The sequence below is a fragment of the Thalassophryne amazonica genome, chromosome 14, assembly GCF_902500255.1.
Source record: "Thalassophryne amazonica chromosome 14, fThaAma1.1, whole genome shotgun sequence".
Classification (NCBI taxonomy): domain Eukaryota; kingdom Metazoa; phylum Chordata; class Actinopteri; order Batrachoidiformes; family Batrachoididae; genus Thalassophryne; species Thalassophryne amazonica.
In genome coordinates, this window is record NC_047116.1 from 53,933,389 (window position 1) to 53,946,166 (window position 12,778).

General features: G+C 40.5%; 1 protein-coding gene across 2 annotated transcripts in view; it reads left to right on the forward strand.

Annotated features, from left to right (window-relative positions):
* Window positions 1-12,778, forward strand: part of hdac4 (histone deacetylase 4) — a 437,614-nt gene that overhangs the window by 265,895 nt on the left and 158,941 nt on the right. The gene's annotated exons all lie outside the window — the stretch shown is intronic.

Sequence of the window (12,778 nt, forward strand, 5' to 3'; positions counted from 1 at the left end):
ACTATTATTCTGAACACTACTGTACATCTGCAGCACACAAAGAATTTGGTTCACAAGTTCTAATTTATATGGGGCTTTGTGAAGTCAACACACAGTCAAAAATTATACAGGGTCCAAAATATACATACGTGCACATACATTATTAATTCAGTGGTGCTACAAGTTCCAAAGTGTTTTATAATTTGCCATGGTCCCATAACTTCCTATTACTGATCATGATTTAATAAAAGTCGTATTTTTTTGTGCCAAAATAAAAAGTCTATGTTTGACAGCACTCATTGAATTGGCCTACACACAATACAATGGAAAGGTCAAAGGAGTTCAATGCACATCTGGATATGGGATCACAGATTTACACATAAGGAATGTCTATCATTTCTAAATAACTGCCGATTCCAGGAGCATCTGTTCAGACAATTGTAAATCAGTCCAAGTTATTGGGAGATGTAGCAACTTTGTCAAGGTCATGAAGAAAACCCAGACTGTCACCCTCAACTAAGAGAAAATTATTTGTGGATGATCAGGAACTGCCCAGGAATCACCAAAGCACAGGTCTGCCATGGACTGGAAGCTGTTAGAATGCTAATGTTACTGCCTACAATCAAGCAATTTTTACACTGCCATGGTGCCATCTAAGACAGAAGCCTCTTCTCCAAAACTAACACCTTCAAGCTTAATGAAATTTTATACATGGACAGAGAAAAAATATTTTGTAATCAAATGTGACGCAATTATGTTGTTTTGTCATAATAACTGAAGTGATGTTTGCAGGAGTAAAGATGAGGCCTTCAGGTACATGTTGAAACGTGGACATAGTTTGCTGTTCAAATGGGACAATGACCCCAAACACATGTCAAAATTGCTTATGTAATGGGAAAAGTAGGCCTTTTGAATGGTCTTCCCAAAGTCTTGATTGCAACCCCTGGACTGTGTTTCAAAGTTGGGCCTCTGCCAGGATTAGGGACGGGTATTGATAAGATTTTATCGATATCGATGCCATTATCGATTCTACTTATCGATCCGATTCCTTATCAATTCCCTTATCAATACCTCGTGAATTTTCTATTAAAAGTAGGCTTTACAGGTTTCTATGTATTTCCTTGTGTCTTAAAGTAAATAAATATGAAATTAGTCACTGTATCCTTGATCTCTGGACATAAATAAAAATAAACAAAACAGTGTTTCGCTTTGAAGTTATTAATTCAGACTGGATTCTATCATTCTATCTTGACTTGTCAGAGAGCCGCGCAACGTTTGGAGCTGTGTGAACAGAACGGAGGACGATTCTCGTTTCTTTCTACGCAACGAGACAGGAGTCCCAGTTAGTAATTTTAATCCGCACAAAAGTGAATCACAACTCATATTCAGGGATGAAAGTGGTGAAAAACAAAAAAAGCTGAAACCCAAAATTACCCCCCAACACCACCTGCACGAAAATGTTTCAATTCTAGAAGCTCTGAAATGCAGTCTGGGACTATTCCAGACCATAAACTGGAGTATTATCCATTTAGGTGAGAGAAAAAAAATACAACTTTCCTTATTCAGATTCATTCCAGTAGTATTCTGCTCTTACTAGGATGCAGCAGTTTTCTAGTTTGGCAGAAAGTTCTGGAGGAAATCACTGAAGAAATTAACAAACTGAAAATATGGTTTGACCGAAACAAACTCATTAAACTTAAATAAGACAGGGATGAAATGGAGGTGTAAGAGTCACTAGGTGTTCACAGGAAACAATTATTTATTTCTGTATGTATGTATTTATTTATTTATATACGTTCATTGTTAGTTGCTATTATATATTTTGTGTTGTGTTTCTATTCAGGTTCTTTTTGTCTCTTTCTCTAAAATTATATATAATAATCATTAGATTATTAATATATAAGCAAAAATAAATTTAAGGAATATTACAATTTGAAAACAAATGCACCCGAACGTGACGACGGCTGCAATTGCTAAATGCTAACTTTTAACATTGAAAATGCCATAGACATGCTAACGCATTAGCATCGCTCCCGTTTTTAAGTTATAAAATACATCTATCAACTGTTTCAGAAGACCATAACAGGTCGGTTTAACATATAAAAGGTAAATAATACTCACAGATGTATGCTCTTTAGGGTTTTAGCGGGGGAAAATTAAGCGAAAGAAAGAAATAAACGAAGCAATCGATCGAAGCATTGCTTCAATCTGCGAACCACTGCTTCGATTGGTTCAAGGTTCAAAGCAAAGCCGCACTGCAGAAAAGTTGATAAAGGACCCGCTGCAGGGTCTGTAATCAGTGTAGAGAAATGATCATTTTCCTGACAAACACCCGCCAAAACAACGGCCACTCTGAAGGACCGATAACAGAATCGTTAAGCACAAAGCTTATTGATGTCAGTGGATCGAATCATTTCTTAACGATACCCGAAAGGAACCGGTTCTCGATACCCATCCCTAGCCAGGATACAAACATTTTATTGAACTCCACCAGTTTTGTCGAGAAGCGTTGTCAAATATCCAACCAAATATTGACCGTAGGTGTGTATGTGTGTGTGTGTGTGTGGGCGGAGTTTGTCAAGCCTATATGTGGCCATGTGACAGACTGGCACCCTATCTGGGATCTACCCGGCCTCTCGCCCTGTAATTGCTGCGATAGGCTCCAGTCCACCCCGTGATGCTTGATTGCAGTAAGCAGGTTTAAAAAAATGGAGAATGGAGAGTTCATTATAAATATACAGTAAAGTGAAGGATCACATATAATTCAGAGTGTGCATATCCCATCAAGCCCCAACTTTCCTAAGTTTATCTGTCCTTAAAGGAGCTGTAGGTTCAGGAGAAGTATCTATTTGACAAAGTACAAATAACATAAAAATCAATGGGAAACATAACCCAAATATTAATTGAAAATGATTCTGGTGCAGCTTCTGTCTCAAAATCATAGCAACTCTTCCCTGACCTAAGGACTACTTCTCCACTAAATTGCATTGATGTCTATTTGTTTGTTTTAGAGCATCATTCTAACAAACAAACAGAAAAACAAGCAGATGGTCTTTGAAAATGATTTATTCCTGAGAAGAAGTAATGGAACAAAAATATAGTATTAAAAAACAACATCCCACACAGCATGCATACTAGGTTTTCTGTTTTTGGTGTTTTTGCTAATGCTCTTACCTAATGTGTACAGCTCTAGAATAAGCTGAAGGCTCTAATTTGCCATCATTATAAGCTGTTGTGCACTGCTCTGCCTCCAGTACTCAGTGTGGTACTCTCGACAATTTGTAAGGGCAATGATTTATTATGCTTTTGATGGTGGAAAAAATTATATAAATAACTTTTTTATTTCTACTATAATCAGGTATTTTCAGGAGAAAGAGGAGTTTATTTTGAAATCTTTTGTGAGATTGCGCTCTCTTACTAGGGAATGCTGAGGATCTCCATGCCAGTACTGTATTGACAGTTCCATTATTTCCTGGCAAGTTAAACTCTGTGGCCCTCCGGGGAAAATCTCTTATTGCCGTCAGAAATAAGCGACCATACTACTGATATTCCAAATCAGATTGATCATACTGTAGATCTTTTATGGAAAAGTATCAATGCAAGCACAGTCGAACAGAGGCAGGGCCTCTTGCCAACTACTATTCATTTAACTCCATTCATTCATTCATTCAACACACAGTAGCATTATTTGAAAGATCTGCCTTTACATGACCAGATGACCAATTAGGCTTTCAGATGAAAATCAGTATGCTAAGTCCATGAAGCAATTTCCCTGAGAATAAAAATTTTGTGATTCTGATTCTTTCAGACTCTGATTAACTTGGCCATGGATTGACTGAAGAAGGAGCCTTGGTGATCACCAGACTATAGGCTTTGGAAAAGTAAGATAGTGACAAACTACTTCATTTCAAGCGATGTAACTTCAAAACCACACATTGAGAGGATCAGTGTCCTAACTGTTCCTTTGGAAGGCCATAAAAAGTTATCGGGATGGAGGGCCACAGGCCAAAAGTAAAATTTGTTGTTGTGTGAATTGCATACATACAATTAAATGTATACTTTCTTTAAAAAAAAATTAACATTTTAAATTTAAAATACAACCCCAATTCCAATGAAGTTGGGATGTTGTGTGAAATGTAAATAAAAACAGAATAAAATGATTTGCAAATCCTCTTCAACCTATATTCAATTGAATACACCGCAAGACAAGATATTTAATGTTCAAACTGATAGACTTTTTTGTTTTTGTGCAAATATTTGCTCATTTTGAAATGGATGCCTGCAACACATTTCACAAAAGCTGGGACAGGGGCAACAGAAGACTTGGAAAGTTGATGAATAGTCAAAGAACACCTGTTTGGAACATTCCTCAGGTGGACAGGTTAATTGGAAACAGGTGAGTGTCATGATTGGGTAGAAAAGGAGCATCCCCAAAAGGCTCAGCCATTCACAAGTAAAGATGGGGCGAGGATCACCACTTTGTGAACAAGTGTGTGAAAAATAGTCCAAGAGTTTAAGAACAATTTTTCTCAACATTCAATTGCAAGGAATTTAGGGATTCCATCATCTACAGTCCATAATATAATCAGAAGATTCAGAGAATCTGGAGAACTTTCTACACTTAAGCGGCAAGGCCGAAAACCAACATTGAATGCCCATGACCTTCGATCCCTCAGGCGGCACTGCATTAAAAACTGACATCATTGTGTAAAGGATCTTACCGTGTGGGCTCAGGAACACTTCAGAAAACCATTGTCAGTTAACACAGTTTGTCCCTACATCTACAAGTGCAAGTTAAAACTCTACGATGTAAAGCGAAAGCCAACATCAACAACATCCAGAAACATCATCGCCATCTCTTGGCCCGAGCTCATTTGAAATGGACAGACGCAAAGTGGAAAAATGAGCTGTGGTCTGATGAGTCCACATTTCAAATTGTTTTTGGAAATCATGGACATCGTGTTCTCTGGACAAAAGAGGAAAAAGACCATCCAGATTGTTACCAGCACAAAGTTCAAAAGCCAACATCTGTGATGGTATGGGGGTGTGTTAGTGCCCATGGCATGGGCAACTCACACATCTGTGATGGCACCATCAATGCTGAAAGGTACATCCAGGTTTTGGAGCAATACATGCTGCCATCCAAGCAACGTCTTTTTCAGGGACATCCCTGCTTATTTCAGCAAGACAATGCCAAGCCACATTCTGCACTTGTTACAACAACATGGCTTTGTAGTAAAAGTGTGGGTACTAGACTGGCCTGCCTGCAGTCCAGACCTGTCGCCCATTGAAAATGTGTGGCGCATTATGAAGCGCAAAATACGACAACGGAGACCCCGAACTGTTGAACAACTGAAGTCGTACATCAAGCAAGAATGGGAAAGAATTCCACCTACAAAGCTTCAACAATTAGTGTTCTTTTTTGAAATGTGTTGCAGGCATACATTTCAAAATGAGCAAATACTTGCACAAAAACAAAAATGTTTATCAGTTTGAACATTAAATATCTTGTCTTTGTGGTGTATTCAATTGAATATAGGTTGAAGAGGATTTTCAGATCATTGTATTCTGTTTTTATTTACATTTTACACAATGTCCCAACTGCATTGGAATTGGGCTTGTAAAATGTGAAAATTTTGAATACACTACATACAAATATGTTTGTCCTGCAAGAACTCTGTATTGGCCAGCACCAGTTGAGAGACAGAGAGAAGAATTTTACCTATCCACGGGTTGGTGTGGATTTGTGAACCCTGTTAGGTTTTAGAGCATAACTGCTATTAAACAAACAGAAAAATATGGTTTATTTCTTTTATATAATCAACTTATTTGTACAGATGCTTTCTTATTGACCACACACTATTTTTTCATAAATCCACCATCTCCTTCATTTTCACTTTCATTCTAAAAATAACTGATGTGAAATTCCAGAAAATAGTGGTTTACTCCTCTGATTTGGTACATTTCTGTGCAGAAACAGTTTGTCTGTCTCTTACTGACATGCAGAACTGTCCCTAATCCATCATCAGTCCAGCATCCCCGTATCATTGAGCAGGTGGTACAAACCTCTACGGGACATTACATCGGAAAATCAAAGTTGCTTTTGATTTTTCTGGTGCATCATATGTTCACTTGGTGTGAAAGGATTTGCTCTTATTATATATCCTTTTAATCTGATGAGTTAAATACGTATATCACATTTTTTGTTTATGAGTTATGTTAACAAACTTGCCAGGATGGACCCCTCATTCATTCATTCATTTTTTTCTATTCCTTCTTTTTGTTTTACAGGATACATCCCTCGGCTCTTCCAAAGCCTGAGAAAAATAATCCGTAACATTATTGACAATCATGTCATATTGCTTTCATAATGTGAATGCCAAAAATAGTTGTAAGCGTGTGAGAATTTGCACCTTTTCACCATGACGTATTGTTTAAAATGTACTTGGGTTGTGGTAAATTGTGATAGGCTTTTTTTTTCTGGATTTTTCCATTGTTATGGTTTGGCCATGGGTTGTTTGTCTGTTGCTGTTATTTTTTACAGTGATAAAAGGCGACTGAAATTTGGAGATGATTGAGAGTTTGAGCCAACACCTCCCCCATTGTTTTTCCATCTCGACATTAGACATACAGAGTTTTGAACTAGGCAGAGGTAAATATGCACAAGTAAGAAAACTTTGTCCTTCTATTGTGACATTCAATACAATTAATTTATTAAGTACCAAATCACAACAAAGCTCCTTCAAGGCGCTTCACATGGGTAAGGTCGAATCTTACCATCCAACCATCCTGAGCAAGAATATTGGTGACAGTGGTATGGAAAAAATCCCTCTGGTGTTTTTTTGTTTGTTTGTTTTGTTTTGTTTTTAGGAAGAAACCTCAAGCAGACCAGATTCAGAGGGGTGACCCACTGTTTAGGCCATTCTACCAAATAACTGAGACAAGAAAACAAAAATAAAAACACACAAAACATGAAAAGGATGCAAACAAAACCAATAGTCAGGTTGAGCAACACAAGGAATCCATGTCAGGTCAGTTCAGAGGCGTCCGAAAAGTCTGTGCTGCTGTCTGAAGGTGTGATTTTGTGTTGCTCCGGTTATCTTTGTCATCTGCATAATGCGGGTCACACTCCATCCATTCATTCAGCATGCGACTCAAGAACTCCCTGGTCCTATGACCCAGTTCTGGCAGTTTCACCTCAGGCAGAGAGAAAAAGAGCAGAATCCATCAGGTGTAACTAACAGCACCTAAGGCATTAGATTCACTAGCAGTAAATCAACAGAGATGCAGAGAGAGTACTAATGTGGTCACTGGCAGCTAGCCCTGTGCTTCACTAACAGATGCATAATTTAGATGAGGCTGAGATCTGCTTCATTGTTAATAACACAATTTAAAAGGGGAAGTAAAATGGTTAGACACTACACATGTATATTAGCCACCATGAGACATGTTACAGGCATAGTGATTAATAGAATTATAAATTGTTGATACTAAATTGTTAGACATCTAATTTACAGTAATATGCTGCTTGTTGATTAAATAAGTAAACAAACTTAGTTGATCAAAGAATTTTTCTATACAGCCAAAGTGTTTTTTGCAGCTGAAGACAGCAATAATGTTGCATGAAAAAAAACTAGTAAGTTCTTTCAGCTTCCCCCTTTTATGCTCTGGGTCACCACAGCAGATCTGATATGGATCAACATGTTGATTCGGCACATTTTACGGCCTTCTTGCCACAACTCCACATTACAGTATGTAGTGCATGAGCCCCAAACCATTTTTGAGCTACTTAGTAGCATCTCAGAAGACTAAACAACACTTAAAATCCAGGATCAGTATAGTGTGGCCAACACAAAATTGTATGCTGGCCTTCCCAGGTGGGCCAGGTAGGGTTTAATGAAGGATTAAACAAGGGTCAACATTTAAAAATGGTCTACTTGTATTGGAACTACATATACCACATTACTTGTCTGATCATAAAAACATCAATAAAGGTATTTTTGACTGAATACTATGGAGTTGTGGACTAACTTAAAAAAACAACAATTGTCAAGTTCAGTTTTGTATAGTGGTCAAAAGTTAAAATGTCAAAATGTACTCCCATTTTGCTAAAAGGTATGCAAATTATTGGTTAGTACATACAGCTAGCAATTTTCCTGGCATCAGCACACAGGTGTGAGATTACCTAGACATTTGTAATATACACCGAGCCCCAAACGTGAATATTCTGTAAAATGCATTACAAAACATTGCCATCCAAGCCATCAGTTTTCCAAATTTGTTGTAGATAGGATAAAAACTAGATTTCCATCAGTACCACACACACACACACACACACACACACACACACACACACACACACACACACATACACACACACACACACACACACACACACACACACACGGAGAGAGAGATACAGATAATGTTACACAGAGTGTAAAGTCTAAGTCACACTGTGATGTATTGAGGAAATGTATGAGTAACAGATAGTTATTTTCAGTTTTTATCAATTTTTGTCCCGTACAAAGCTTTTCTCATTTGTTAAATACATTCCTTGTCAGCTGATGTCTGGAGACTCAGTTGGAAAGTTTTGAGCATGCTCAAAACTTTGAAGAGTCATTAAACGGAGAGGTTTCCTGGTGGTTGCATATTTGATCAGCATTTTGTCCTGTACTTGCTCATAGGTTGCCAGTGGACATCCAGTCAGTGTTAATTTTATCCATGTGTTAACTCAGTCTCCGTGATGGGAAGCAGGCGCTCTAACAACAAGGCTAAAACCCATGGGCTCCTAGCGTCTGTCGCAGGAGTGTCTTGTGGTCTTAGGGAGTGAGGTTTATTTACCTTCTTCAGCACGCTGCCACCTGCTGGCCTTTGTTACATGTTTGCACCTGGAAGCTCTGCGCCCCTGCATTCAGTGGTTGACCACTCATTCTGTCAGACTCCCATATCCAGTGAAAACTGATGGATTATCTGACTTTTACCACCGGACAAATTATATCAGTATGTTACTAATAACTCAATCCGTCACAGTGTGAGTACACGTTTTTGTGAAGGCTCTCAGTTGTCTAGGTAGTTTCCATAGTAGAGAAGCTTGAATCTTTGACTGGACTGGGTTGCATGACACGAGGACATTTCGCTTCTAATTACAGAAGCTTCCTCAGCTAAAATTCTTGCTTTGGTAGTCTGACTTCTGTCTAGACTCTTGTAGAGAAGAATAACAGAAGCCAGCAAATGCTGGAGTTTTAAACCTAGCCAGACCCCTCCTACTGAGAGGTGGACCGCTATTGGCTAGTGACTAACAATTGCTCTAATTAGCACCTATTGTGCTCTAGTTAGCACCCTCCTAATGACAGGGCAGCTGTCCCTCCTAACGATGGGACTGACGACTCTCCTGATGACTCTCTTAACGACGTGAATGACTCATTACCATGAACAAAAGACTGAAACTGCTTTGACCTGAGTACCCCATTGTAAACAGGGGACAAAGCGTGTCTCAGACCCCCTCCCCGGTTAAGGCTGGGTTTCAACTGTTTCACATATGCTCCCAGTTGCTCCCGGTTGCGTCGTGCATCATTATGACGACGCCACGTGGAAGCAGCCTAGTGCCAAGATGATGCAGCTCGGCACCACAACAGCGCGAGGGGCGCAAACAAAAATTAAACATGTTTAATTTTTTTGCATGCTCTGCTCAACGCAGAATTAAGTGGTTTCAGCGCAAGTCAGAGCAACATGATGGTACTCAGCGTGACTGGAAGCCACACCCTCACAAGACGACGTTAGCTGATGCCAATTTATGATTCCTGCTGTGTTCCATTGTTCCCAAAGTATAAATCACTCAGGATTGTTTTTATACCATGTACATATTGCAGTAAAAACTACACGCTTCAAAAAAAGACCACAGGAAAAAACAATGCTGATTGCAGCTGCTGCTCCTCTCTCTGTGTGGGGCTGTCTGGTGAAGAGAGGCACTGTGAAGCAGCTTCTTCTCTCACAAATGTGTTTAAATAAAATCCATTAAAGTCCTGCTCATAGACTGATTGCCAGAGACATCCAGTAAGAAGTCTGGACATCTCCAGTCCACTCACGGATGGTTCATTCACGCACGCACATGTGAACAATAAAGAAAGGAAAAAAAAACTGTCTGTTCCTTGTTCTCCCCTCAAACTCTCATCACTGTTTAAAAAAGAACAAAAAAGGACATAAGTCCTGCTCACAGACTGATTGCCAGAGACAGGACATGTCAACATCAACTCCAGACATCTCCACATTTGCTCGCGGACGGTTCGTGTGCACGCGCGTGCATCTCGTGGTCAAAGGAGGAAAGATAAACTATAACAGAACTCAGAGCGCAGACCTGCAGCTCAGCACAAGAACACATATAAATTAGAAGAGAAGTCAGAGTGCACAGTCTGTCTGCAGCCAAACTGTGCACTCTGACTTCTCTGTGCAGAGAACCTGCAGGCTGTGTCCTCACCTCCTCTCTGCCCCCTGCTGTGTGCACCTGACACAGAAATTCCTGCGTCTTCATGACGCAACAGGGAGCAACTGGGAGCAGCCCCGGTGTGAAAGGGGCTTAAGATTTTAACTTCCTTGTTCTCAAACGTGTGGTTAGTGTCTTTAAGGTGGAGGTGAATTGCAGACTGAGGTCCACCGGCACCCTCTCGGCGGTGCTGGTATAGCCTTTTGTGCAATGGCTGCTTAGTCTCACCTATGTAGTGTTCGTTACAGTTTTCCTGACATCTGATAGAATACACTACATTGCTCTGTTTGTAACTAGGGATCCTGTCCTTAGGGTGAACTCATTTCTGTCTCAAGGTGTTAACAGGTTTAAAGTAAACTGGGATTTTGTGCTGTCTGAAGATCCTCTGTAGTTTTTCCCCTGCTCCTGCTAAATAAGGGAGAGACACTCCTCTTCTTCTTGGCTCTATCTCCTGTCTGTCTGGTCTCTTTGTTCTTTGGGACTTCTGCACTTTATCCAGGGACCACCGTGGGTACCCACATACTGTGAGGGCTTTCCCTACATGTTGTTGTTCTTTAGCCCTTCCCTTTGTAGTTGTGGGCACCTGTAGGGCTCTGTGTTGAAGAGTCCCGATCACCCCGAGCTTATGTTCAAGGGGGTGGTTTGAGCCAAAGCGCAGATATTGGTCAGTGTGAGTGGGTTTTCTGTAAATCCCTGTCTGGAGCTGCCTGTTCTCTCCAATCGTAACATCACAGTCCAAGAAGGCTAAATGGTTGTTTTTGGCATCCTCATGTGTGAACTTGATATTGCAGTCCACCTAGTTGATGTACTCTGTAAAGGCCTCCACTTCCTGTTGCTTGATTTTAACCCATGTGTCATCGACATATCTGAACCAGTGACTGGGAGAGATGCCCCTGAACCACGCCAAGGCTCTCTGCTCCACTAGCTCCATGTACAGATTGGCCACAGTGGGGGATACTGAGACCCCATCGCACAACCATGGATCTGCCTGTAGTAATTCCCCCTAAACAGGAAATGCATGGTGTTAAGACAGATCTCCAAGAGTTGGCAGATGTGGTCTGGTGTAAGTTTGGTCCTTTCAAGTAGAGATGCATCCTCCAGCAGCCTCTGCCTCACAGCTGTGACGGCCTCAGCGGTGGGGATGCAGGTGAACACCGATGTCACATCGAATGACACCATAGTTTCATCTGCCTCCAGCTGAAGGTCCTTGATGTTGTTCACAAAATCTTGTTTGTTCTCCACATGGTGGTCTGAGTTACCCACTAGAGGAGCCAAAATCCACTTGAGGTGCTTGGCAAATTGTAAGTGATAGAATCTGTGCTACATACAATAGGCCTGAGTGGCACGTCTTGTTTGTGGATTTTGGGCAGCCTATAGATGCATGGACATGGAGTGTCCCCAGGGTACAGTCTGTAGTACGCTTGCCTGTCGATGAGTCCCTCTTTCTCCAGTTAATGATTTTCTTCTTATAGCCGCTTGTGGGGTCTCTCTTCAGATGCTCATACGTATTGGACAGTAGTCAGACTACCAGAGCAAGAATTTTAGCTGCGATTAGAAGCGAAACGTCCTCGCTTCAAGCAACCCAGTCCAGTCGAAGATTCAAGCTTCTCTACTACAGTGTGACTACACCTCAACATTCATTCATTCATTTTCTACACACACTTACTCCAGTCAAGGGTCAGAGGGCCTGGAGCCTATCCCAGCAGTGATTGGGTATGAGGCAGGGTGCACCCTGGAGAGGTCATCGGTACATCACAGGGCCACATATACACAGACAAACTCATGCACACACCTACGGTCAACTTAAAGTTTATCTTTGGAAGTGGAAGGAAGTCAGAGCACTTGAAGGGAACCAACGCGAACACGGGGAGAACTTGCAAACTCAGCACAGAAATGGAAGTGACCCCACGACTGTCTTTCTGTAAGGCAACAGTGCCCCACCTTAACATTAGGCAAAGGTTTTTATATAAAACATAGACCCTTACACCCTAAGACCACAGACTGTCCAAAATTCAGACAGCAATATGTGTGATTCAACTTTTATGCATGTTAAATGCAGAAGATAAAATAATGAATGAAGTTGCTAGATTCTGTCATTAAGTTTTGAAAAAGTTGCTGATGGTCTAACCCAGGGAGCAGTATAAAGCAGTGATTCACGATGGATTTCATCATTCCTGTGTCTTTAAAATGTCATCTTTTAGAAGTAGCTAATATCACAGTGAGATTTTTGTGTTATTGATGCCACTGACTTGTTAGCAGGTATCATAGCTTAGCTCTACTCCACATTAACCCTAACACTGCATCGTTATTGAGGCA